The following is a 12,335-nucleotide window of genomic DNA, read 5'->3' on the forward strand; positions in this document are numbered from 1 at the left end:
TATCCTCCCTCAAAGCTAAGGTTAAGACTGAAAAGAGGAGTTAGTTTACCTAACAAGGATATCATTTTTTTGCTAGCACATATCAACAATGATGCTTAATACTTAGCAGTAGAGGCGGCTGGCTCTCAGAAGTGAAGGTCACTGACCATGTGCGATGATGACCATGTGCATCCCATTTTTACCTTCTAGATTAGGTATATTAGGCTATGTTCAGGCCAGGTTGTACTTTCCCTGTACTCACCAGAATTTGGTGCATTACTCAACAGTAATTCAAGCATAAGGAAATTTGCTGTTAATTTTAGGCGAAGTAAAAAAACACTGCAAACTTGGCTACTTCCAAGTTCAGGTCTATCGGCAGTTGTAGTGGATGGCTCAAGTTCTGTGACTTAAACCATTTTTTTTTAAATGTTTCTCATGATCACATGAGTATAAGCTGTTATTTACCTGCATTCTTCCTCCATGGTCACTACAGGCTACCATGTGACTTGTTGGACAGCTGTTCAGGACTGTTTTCCAATGAAAATGGAGACACTGGTATAAAAAAATCCTACATCCTACGTGCTTTAACAGAATACTAGAAAGTGACTTCCCACCTGGAAATCTTTCCTACAACATCATCGCCTTGGAAGTAGGGCCACTAAAGATCTATGGGATTAGCTGTCTTTCACATTGCAGATTCCCCAGAATCTCGGCAATTCAGCTGAACAGGGAGGACCAGTCACCCAGACATAACCAGTAACCTTCCTGTATTTATTAGGGTACTTTTGCCATATGGGACAGGACAAACTCAAATTTGTTTCATTATTTTTATGCTCTTGGAGTGCTTGCTTGAATTCCTGAGAAGATCTCAGATACATTCTGTATCTGAGATACAGTTACCTGTGTTACCCCAAAGTTACCTGTGACAATAATTTTCTCCGCAGCTAAATTGAAATTAGAGGCAGACAGCAGCCATGGCAATTTTTCAAACAGTACAATAAGGAAACTGCTATAAATTTTTAGTTTAAGGTTAAGGCACTTATTATGGGTTTATTACAATAACTAGCTAATACTAGTTAATACTAGCTAATACTAACTAATACATTAATGTTTAGAAGTTGGGTCAATTGTAACAGTGAATATTCTGAAGCTAATCTATCCAAATGATTATATACAAAAAACATATGTTTGTGGTTGTTTTGGATACCATCATCATTCCCATTTGAAGCATGATTAATGAGTGCATCCTGGTAATTATAGAAAGTAGTCATACTGCTGTTAAACTAAACATGCATAGTGGGAACTGCTTATCTGCTGTGAACATGACAGAATAGAAATCAAATCTAAAAATAATGTAAAAGAAGAAACAGCAGCCTAGTAATAATGACTACTAGAGAAAACAATGTAGAAAAAAATCACTAGGCTAAATTGTACCACTTGGGTTTGTGGTTTATAATCTTTTACACTGGATGATAACAACTGTTAAAAAATCACACATTTCAGTTTTGAATAGCCTTGAGGGAGGACCAAGGTCTTCAGTGTAGAGAAGTAATTCTATTAAAGATCCGAGTTGACAGTCATATTTTAAGGGTTTTACAGCATTTCTCTGGCAAACTCTTATGTTCAAGGATTCATGAAATAATCTTGAGAGTTTTACTGGTATTTAAGTGTGAGGAAAGCAAATGTTTAACATAAAATAACTTGCAGCAAAGTAGAGGCCTTTTGCACCTGTAAAGCAGAATTACAATGTACAGAATTACTGCCTTGAACATAGGCATAAATGTAGTGAAATGGTCTGTCATCATGTATGCTGTTCTTAATGCTGTAATACTGCTAAAAGTAAAACTGGCAATGACCTACAAGCATTATGTAACATAAGCATTATGTAACATAAGCGTTAATATACACATAATACCTAACTGCAAAGGAGCAAGTGGATGGCTGCATAAATAGAGTACAGGAAAATGTGTTAAAAGCGGTTCAAGCAGTCAACCTGGAAGACCAAGGATGCTCAATAAGCAGGGAAGGTATCTGGAGAAACCAGAATAAGCCTGTTGAATAAGCAGAAAAGATGTCTGAAGGAACCGGAACACGTCCTCTGTCCTAAAAGTAAGACAACAGAAGATGAGATCTCCACCTTCTTTTTTTTTTTTTGTGCTGGAGGGAGCAAGAAGCATTAAAACGCCAGTGATGAGCAAACAAAAGTAGTGAAGAAAAAACGCTGCCCCTTTCAGCTTCCTCTCTGTTCCTCAATCGACTTTCAAGCCTGATCAATGGGACCTCAGTCTAATACCACCAAGGGCTACAGCCAACAGCACTAACATGATGGCATCCTCAGAGCTAATTTAGGATGAGATTATTACAAAGTGTTTGAATATGTAGTGCCAATGATTAATATCAAATAAAGGACAACCACTGGCAATGTGTATTGCTAATGAATATCTGTCTAATAAAACTTTTTTCTGAAATTTAAAACCGACCCAATGAATCAATCTTCCACACACTCCCATCACAGCAGTTTCCAATATCCTGATATATATGCATACTTAGTTGCAGAAGATTTTGACACAGATTTCCATATTATCTAGTCTCTCTTAGCAGACCTAATTTGCCTTATCTCTTGTTTATTATTATACCAAGTTGGCCATCAAAATATGAAAATGTTTGAAATTCATAACATATGGTGGGTTTTTTATTTTTTATTATTTTATTTTATTTTTTAAATATGTGAGCTGGAGTCATGTACTGGGCTTTGCAGCCCTGAACACCTCCTTTCTTGGGGTTGAGAATGCCATGTTGCAAATAACTGGTGTGACAAGCTGTAATGTAAAAGAAATCCGAATACCAAAGAAATGTCAAACAGCCAGCAGACATTATAAAGATACTTTCAGTAAAATATTTTTATTTTAAAGAGCAAATGAACTTATTTGCTAAAGATCTATCCTAGTTCTAACAATTTTGTCTGAAGAAGTCTTGAACATCTTTCTTCTGTCTGATATTTCAAAGATATACATCATTACCTCAGAAACTAAGAAACTTAACTGCTACTGTTTTTTATGCAGTAAATTTTTATGCAGTAGGTTAAGTCCTTAGTTATGCTGCCTATTGTATGAGACTTTCTCAGAGTGGATTTGGTACCAGGTAGTTTCAGTGGCTAACTGAAATAACACGGTTGCAAGCAGGTACTGAGTCCCCTAGACCTACTCTGCTGTTCTCATTCTCACCAGCATTAGTGGAGCTATAGTGCCTCCAGCATCTTAAGTCACCCTCAGTGGAGGTCAGGCTCACAAGGTAGATCAGTTTCCTTTAAAAACAAGAAGTAGCTCAGCTTTGAATGCACACACTTGCTAAGGAGGGAATCGTTTGAAGCTGTAAGTTCATTTTTAAAAGAGTACATTACCATAAAGACAGTTATTGCAATGTACAATTCTGCTAGAAAGAAGCTGTTCTGTCAACCTCTGTAATTATAGTTAATTGAGGTTAAATTAAATCCAGCTTACAAGAGATACTGTTGAATGGAATTAAGATAAACCTTAGCTACAAGATTGAAAACACTAGCAGAAACCACTTTTGATTTCCCTGAGGTAAAAATCTTTTATTTTATTTTATTTTTTGGTCATGAACAAAAAAAGATGCACAAAATGATTCTGTAAGGCTGTCCTGAAACTAGCAAGATTATAAATATCCTTCTGAAGTGAAAGAAGGGGTGGAGTATGCCTGGGTGTTTGCTAATTTCTGAGTCATTGGGCTGACCAGACCCACAAAGCAAGGAAGATGAGAAGATAAATGTGACCACAGAGATCTGCAGCAGAACCATCACCAGGCCAGAAGGTGCAGTGGAGCTTACGGATGAGCTGACCAACAGTCACCATCTGACATGATGCCTTGTTGGGAGGAGAGGGCAAAAAGATGTGCAAATAGGAGTCAAACTCTGAGTAGACTTTGACATGCAAAAGTAAACATGTGTCTAAAACTCACAGCTATCTAACGCTTGTCCTCTGATAACTTTGAGGCTGTGATAGTCTGACTCATACTTGGGACAGCAGCTTTCTAGGTTTTTCAGTCCAAAACTTTAAGATTCAAAGAGCAATATTTTAGTTAAAAATCACATGTTTGTCAGCAAAAGCCTTTGCAGCAAAATTATAAATTTTTGCTATAGTTTTTTTGGACCCCGTTGAGGTTTGAGGAGGGCAAATTTGGAAAGAGATGAATTCCCTTGCCTTCCAGCCAATCCTCAGAGGCTAGATAGAATGAGGGTGCCTGGACTCACATCTAAATAGAGATGCCAAATACGGTGGTAGCTACAGGTCTGACTCCAACAGCAACAGATTTGCAAACAGTCTATAAGTCTGGCTGCATTCAAAATATTTAGCTGTGTTTATGGATAGCGTGATTTATTCAAATGTAACTTTTGGAAAGCACGTTTCAGATGTCAGTATAGGAAGTTCTCTACCACATGGGGGTCTTAGTCTCTAATGTACAAATGCACAATAAACACTCACCCCCCAAAATGAGAGAGGTCTCTAAACTTCGAGGAGTCTCCTTAGGCCGCATCCTGACTCAAGGGGAGCTCACTGCAGACTCGCTGCTTCCAAGGAGAACATAGCTCCAACTTGGAAAGCCCTGGGTTAGTTTTATATCATCAAATCTGGATGTGGTCAACATGTTCCAACCAAACTATTCTTGTGTGCTGTTTGTGATTAGATACACAGTTGGTAACCACTTCCCCTATACCGAGAAAGGGCTGAAGTGCAGCCATTTTGTGGTAAAAGGGTCTCCATCTGTCCTGAGATTGGCTTGCGCCTGTGTACACAGTTGTTGATGAGGGAACGCTTGTCTGCGGGAAAAATGGCCTGAAGTGCACTTACCACATACTGTTTTTATGCAGACAGTAGGTAAAGAAGGTAGGTAGTTCTCTAGATAGTTGTTTAGTTACTAATTGATATGGATTTTTCTATTTAATAATGTGTTGCTGACAACAAACTGGAACTTGCTTTACCAGTTTACAATAAGGCAACCTCTGTGATCTTCTTCCAAATATCTGTTATCTGATTCTTTTCTGAAATACCTATTGTTGTCTTACAACAAGAGCAACCAAATATTTAATAAACATGGCATAACTTCCCTTACACAAGCATTGACAGCTGCCTGCAATATATACATTTAAGATACAGAAGCATGCCACACTCAGTATTTCAGGACAGATTTAAGACACTGAGGGGCTGGCTTGACAACTGATGGCATAAAGCAGCCTATTTAAATATGAAAAGGCAACACAGCTTAATGTCAAAAAGTACATGACTGAAATGGCTGTCCTTCTCAATTCAAGTATGAAAAAATAAAAGGCCTTGGAGCTGCACTCCCCAAAAGAAACAGAAATTTCTGACCTGTTACGGAATTATTTTAGCATAGTCCATACACGGGCCGTTCTTTCTGAGGTTAAGGTTCTGTCCTTAAGTTTCTCCACAATCTCTGTATTACAGGCAAGCTCTTTGCTCTTACAGTTTGTAACTGTGACCAGAAAAACTGAAGAGACTAATCTGGCTATCTTTGGACTATTTTCTTAGATCTAAGATCTTTAAAATAATGACTTGAATTTGGATTTTTTTTTTTTTTTTTACAAATGATTGTCCAACTCTGGAATGCATCTGTTTTCTTTTAAGAACCATTCCTCTCCTGATCCTACAAGACAGAAGTAAAAAATCATAGTCACAAGTTTCGTAAAACAGTTTTTCTTTTCCTGCTTTTTAAATCTCACAGACGGCAAAGAGATGAATCTTCAAAGATTTGATGAAAAACGTCCAGCCATAATGGGAAATATACTAAAGATAGTAAGGTGGGAATTTAATTAAAATACTGTCGCACAGCTGAAAAGCAGCCAGCTGAACAACCTGCTGACACTGAATTCATATTCACCCCATGTAAAGCTAGACCTCCATCAGGCACTGCTAACTGGGTCTTTATGCTGGTACATAAGAGCTTGGTTGTTATTCGGGCTGTGTTGTTGCTATGATGTTGGTCACATGGCTTTGGCTTTCAGCAGACTGCTCACATTCCTCTAAACTCTTGCATAATGGGAAGCAGTTGCTGAGTGCTTTGCTGTTCCTCTTTCAGCCTCTACTCACCACGGAGAATCTTCTTCAGAGAGGCTGGGGATGAAACATCCAGATACAGCAATTGGTATGAGGAAGGAGTCATGTGACGGTACCTTGCTACCCATCCAGCCAAGCTCTACAAATACTGGAGAGTTACTGCTCTGGTAAACTACATCTTTAGCTAAGTTAAAAATGATTGATCACTAGCATGGGACTCAGATCCAGCCAAGTCCTCATCTCTGCTACCTCAGCATGAGGCGCCTCATGTCCCCTTGCTTGCTGTCTAGGAGGGATGGGAAAAATCTCAGACAACAAACACATGGCTATTGTCCCACGTGATATTCGGGAAAGCCAGGGTAGAGCAGCAATCCTAAAGGTTCTCCTTAGGGGTGCCACCATATGAATATACTCTGCAACACCCTCGGACAACCTAGGGCATCTAGCTGGCAAATTTTGCCCTTGTTTTCCCTTTAATCACTGCTGCACTGAGTCAGGTACCTCTGCAGATCTAGAAGGAGCCTCAGAGGGTGCTCACCATTATGTAAATGGCAAGGTTGGGTTTGCAGAAACCTTCAGGACATGGATGGGTATGTCAGGACACACAGCACAGGTTGAAACTGCTGTCAGCTCTTGCGCAGCCAAATCCCAACTTCAGCCCGAGTTGGGTCTTCGTTCTGTGAAAAGACTTGGAGTTGCATTATTGACTTGCTCTGTGAGAAGGGAAAACATCCAAGCTTAACCTCATAGTGTTGTCCCTCATTCTAATTTCTGAAGGCTGTCCTTGCCCTTATGGTAATACAGGTAAGGTATTTTGATGACGATGATAATAATAAAAACAACTACAAAAATAACAATAATTCTGCCTGAATCTGCATGGGCACATTAGGTTGTTTCAAATGTATGCATAACCAATAAAGCAGTATAAGAAGAGAGGGTTTATTAGCTTTCTAAAAAATAAATGTTTTCTGCATTCAGTTCCTAATGTGGGAGTTTCATAATAATAAATTAGAATGCTATGGTGAAACAAAATGTGTTTAGCATTCACACAATTGTTCCATCTCCCATGTCCAGTAAACAGAACTAAGAAGCTGAACAAGAGAAAAAGCAAGTAGAGTATTTGAAAGCAATTTAAAAATGCTACTCAGAACTAGTAGTCAGTGAATTGTTCTAACAGTTCCCTGGAGTATTTAGATATTGCTGGTTTTGTATCATCTTGGTATGCAGTGCTCAAGAAAGAAGAAAAACGTTTTGCAATAAGAATTGTGCCTAAAGCACATATAAAAAAAGATCCAAATGGAATTTTCGGTTATATCCACAGCTATACAGCCTCATTTGGAAAAATAAAAAAGTTTCCTCTTAGTTTACAGATCTCTTCTTTTCTTGTCATTCTCCTTTTCTTTGGCTTAGAGCCAGGCCTCTTTTGGACTCTGTGCTTTCTGAGAATCTCTTGCAGTGTCTGATTTTAGAATAAAATAATCACAAAACTGAAAATATACCCCAAATATCTGATTGTTTAAATATGACTATACATGCCTTAAAAGATTAAAAGATTTTTAGTCTCTCAGAGAGGCTATCTTTAAGATAAAGCTTCTCTGAAGCATATTCAACTTGAGGTTTTCCTAAGTGTTTCTTTTTTTTCCCTTCAAGTCTGTATTTTATTCACTTTCCTGCTTAATAAGCACAAGAAATTTGTGAAATGCAGTCATTTAACATTTCAGTGTCTGATCCTATACACCCCTATCTTCATTCACTAGCACAAGCTTTGCTTCTGTGAGGAATGATAAGTAGCGAAGCTTTATACCTGAGTAGTATCATTGCCAGGGATTTCCTGGAACCGAAGCTGTACAAGCCTGAAGTCACCTAAGCAAGGATTGTTTTTATGTGCTTGGTTTGCAAAACTGAACTGCAGCTTTGAAGAGTGTGTAGCTAATGGCTTAATGACACTGACTGAAGGAAGGTTGTTCTTAGGTTAATAGCAAAATAGTAAACAAAGATACAGTCAAATTAGAAAGTTAAGATATGGGGAAAAAATGGCTTTAAACTAAGTTTACAATGCCTGGAACAAACTATGGATGCAAAATAAAACTACAAGAATATTCAGCCTCAGAAATGAGATCACTGTACTCTGCTAATGTTAATACTCTGCTAATGTTAAGTTAATGAAGCATGCAAACAGAATCTGTGAATGACTGAAATGTGTGATTATTTTTATTGATGTTGTATTAACTTTTAATAGACTACCATTGTAGATCACTTTTTTGGCATAGTGAAGTGCATGCATGCTTAGTATTTACAATCTCCTTTGAATTCCTTGTTTGTACTGAAATATACTCACTGAGCTTTTACTATTCTGCAATAACTGTTGTTATTTTACATAGATAGTAATAAAGTATTATGAAGATTTATTTTCAGTCCTTGCAATTCAATTATTTTCTGACCACTAAGAGGCACTCTGGAATCTCAAATGGCTTTCAGCAATCAATTATCAAGCAGTTATGCAAAATGGCACTTCCTTACTTGATGTACTAACCTGTTACGTTTACTGTTGGAGAGACATCTCCATGAAGAAAAGGTCAGGAAAAATAAGAAGAATCAGAAATTCAGAGTCACTAAAAGTAAGTAAAAGCAGATTCAACTTTTAATTTGATATCCTCTCCTACTAGTCAGTCCCACTGACTGCTGGCTCCTATACAACTTTTTCTAACTCGTATTTCGGAGCTGATACAGCTAAAAGGAGCTGAGCTGAATTTTACTGTGGCTCTTGTATGTAAAGCATTAAGTCCAAAGCAGTGTATAAATATTTTTATGGATTGATGGATATGTTTTATTTAGCCAAAAAGAGTAGAGATGATGCAGTATGCAAGTCTAGAGCAATTACTTCAACAGTATCAAGGGAAAAATGCCCTTTTAGAAGGGGTAAAATTGTGACTATTCAGCTTTAGCAAAAAATTAGTTTCTGGAAAAAGAATGGAAGATTCGTAAAAGGGAAGTCTTACGGCAACATAAATTCACTACGTAGTTTGTGATACCTGCATCATGAAAAAGCCTCCTGAATGTAGTATGCTTTGAATGAAGAGACTGATGCAAGCACAGCATTTTTAAGTATTAGGAGCAGTGTGCAAAGTTGTACTTGATCATTTGTTTTAAGCAAGTGTGTATATTATAGAGCTGTTGTAATTAATATCTAATTAATTTCTTATCAAGAAAACCTAAACATAGATTTTGGAAAGGTTTTTTGAGTAGGTAGTTCTGAGTAGGTATGGAGTTAAAAACAGGCATCTGTGGTGGTTGGCTGTTTTAATTCTTTATTTTTTTGGATCCAGGAGTTTTCAGTGGGGAGGGTTTTACTTTATAGGATGATGCACAAATTGTCCATCCTGTTCCTTGCTTATCCCTAAGATCCCTCGCAAGAGCTCTAGAAGGTTCAGAGATGACTCTGGAGATCTTCCAAACCCGCCTGGATGCCACCTTGTGCCATGTGCTTTAGGTGTCCCTGCTGGAGCAGGGGGGTTGGACTAGGTGGTGTCTAGAGGTCCCTTCCAACCTCAACCGTCCTGTGATTCTGTGATTTTCATGATGATGTTACAGCCAATGGCATATCTTTATTTGTTCTAATTACAAATTCTGTTTTTTTTTTTTTTTTTTTTCCTTTTCCATTTATTGGTGGCAAATTCAGGCAAATATGATTGTCAGTGCTTGACTTGATTGGTCTTGATCTCGTTATAGGAGAACTGGAAAAGAAACTTGTAAAGGCACTGGAAAACAGTTTAAATAGTTGATCTTAACCAAAGCAAATCTGAGAGCAGGAGTTCATAAAGATGAAGGAAAAACTGATTTTAAGTTTCCATATTCTGTGAAAGATGTTCTATACAAAGAAGCTCTGGTCAATCCCAATGGTGGCATTTGAGCACAAATGTTTAAATCTTCGTATTGCCACTGGGTAAACACTAGGAGAGACAGTATTCGGGGGATATTTCAATGGAATGCTGACACAGATTTAATACACTAGCTAAAATAATAATGTGTTATCTGTTACAACCAAGGAGCTGGGAAAGGAATAGTTTAGAATAAGTGTATTTTTAAGTTCTTCTGCAAAAGAGCAGAAATCCCTTAATGGCCGCTCAGAAGAGCTCTTCTTGAGGGTATAATGACCCACATGAGGCTTACGAAGCACCACTGGATCTTTAATAGGATATCTCTTCACCCCTGGATCAAGTTGTCTACATAACGAACACATGCGTTAATATAACCACTTATTTTACAGCCCCATTTTTTCAACATGCCCTTGCTATGCACAAAAATATTTTATAAGAAATACTTAACTGTAACTCAGCTAAATTGATTTCCAAATGGGCTAATAAAGCTTGTTCACTGAAGCTGCAATTCAGTTAAAACTTTTATATTTATTCTGCTGACAAAAGATCTTTCCTGCTCTCCTCTACCCTTGTGTAGAGCTCGGGTGGGCTCGGGATTCGGCAATCCAAGGACAAAAAATAGACTTAACGACAGTGATGCCTTTAATTAACACAACATAGATACAAGTACAAACGAACACAAATTAGTTAGTACATGTGAATATGAAAAGATTACTTACTGAATTATACTTGCCAGCAGAATTACGAGAGCACGCATCTCTTCAAGGTAGCGGGCTGGAGGGGCCGGCAGGCTCTCGATCATAGCGGGCGTCCCCACGGGAGACAACATTGGCCTCGATATTGGGAGTCCCCCAAATCTGCCCTTCGTATTTTATCCCCTGGGGCATCCAGTCGTGTAGGGCCAGTACGTGCCAGGTGGCCACCTGGGGATGGGTAAATCTCTGCTTTCCCGTTATACAATCCTTCTAGGACTGCGCCTGAACAAATTCCAGAAGGGAGTCTCATCCCTCAATTTGGTGGTCTCACTTTTCTTATCCTTCTCGTTCTCACAGTGACTTTGGCCTTCAAACTTCCTTAGACAGCAGTTTGTAGTCAGGCTGGCTGCAAACCAGCCTGAACAGCAGTTCTTGCTTCTTCTGAACTAGCTACTACTTTGTTGGTTTAGATAACACGTTGCTTTTCGTTCTTCTTCAGGGATGCGGGTGTTACAACCTTCCTTTGTTAGTGGCCTCTGCTGAGCATTATCAAGGTTCAGTGTTTTCCCTCCAAGGTCTGGATTTTGTTTCACACAATGCTTATTCATGACTCTACAGATCATAAAAGTTTCCATCTCCAATACACCTTGGCTTATACCCACTCCCTTGCTTCAGAAGAGCTATTTTGTGTGACTGAAGGGTTAGCTAGATGAGGGAACAAATATAGATGAAAAATAAACATTTTGCTCATTTCTTCCTCCCACCTAGCTCCATGATTCACCTCACTACACCACTACATAAATACTCGTGTGCAGAAGTAAGAATAAACAGCCAGGCAGTTTTAGGCTGGCCACTGCCTTTGCGAGACAACTGTGGTAGTTCAGCTTTAACAGTTTGCTCCTGCTGCTCTGCTGAAGGTCTCCCAGTGTACATGTAGTCATCAGGGAGTTTGCTAAAAGAGGAGAAAGAGTGTATTTCCACTACTTCCATGTTGTTGCCGTTCGCTGTCTCCGGCCGCGCGGTCTCTGGTCTCAGCTCTCGTCAACATAACGTGTTCACCCGGAGGTCGGGCTCTCCGGGGGGGACAAACCACGTAACACCAATATAGTTAGTAGAGTGCCGTTTATTGTTTACTGCTCACTACAGTTATACTCCTTGCGAATGCGGAAGCTTGCTCTGCCACCAATTAGCAACAATGTTACCTTATATGGTTACGTACTGATTCTTCAGAGTAAGACAGCTGACTCGCCTTAATCTCTGCTGACCCTTTGCTTTCCGTAACATCGCGAGATCTTCCGAGCGCCAGGCCCTAAGCCTAAGTTTGGCCAAGTCAACTTATGTCAAGCACGAAGCCATATTGCTATATCTATATAACTGCCACAAATGTGAAGTTCAACAGCCTCTTTAAAATAACCTGCATCATCAGTTGAATTCAAGTCTTCAATCTTTCCATGGAAGCATATATTTTTATTCAGTGCTATGGACAGGGTGACATCTAGCAAAGAAACGGAATGGAGATTTGAGGAGTGGGAACTTCTTAAACGTTTCTAAGTGTTTATAGTGCCATATGGGCAACATAAAAGGATCCTACTGAAAAGCTAGGGGAGAAGGGCTGCTGCATAATACCTATTTGAAGATATTTTTGCACATATACAAGCTCTTAGAGAAGAGAGAAAAGCCAAAATGCTATT

Source organism: Tinamus guttatus, unplaced genomic scaffold, assembly GCF_059628265.1.
Source record: "Tinamus guttatus ecotype Peru unplaced genomic scaffold, ASM5962826v1 Tinamus_guttatus_pri_ptg000076l, whole genome shotgun sequence".
Lineage (NCBI taxonomy): Eukaryota > Metazoa > Chordata > Aves > Tinamiformes > Tinamidae > Tinamus > Tinamus guttatus.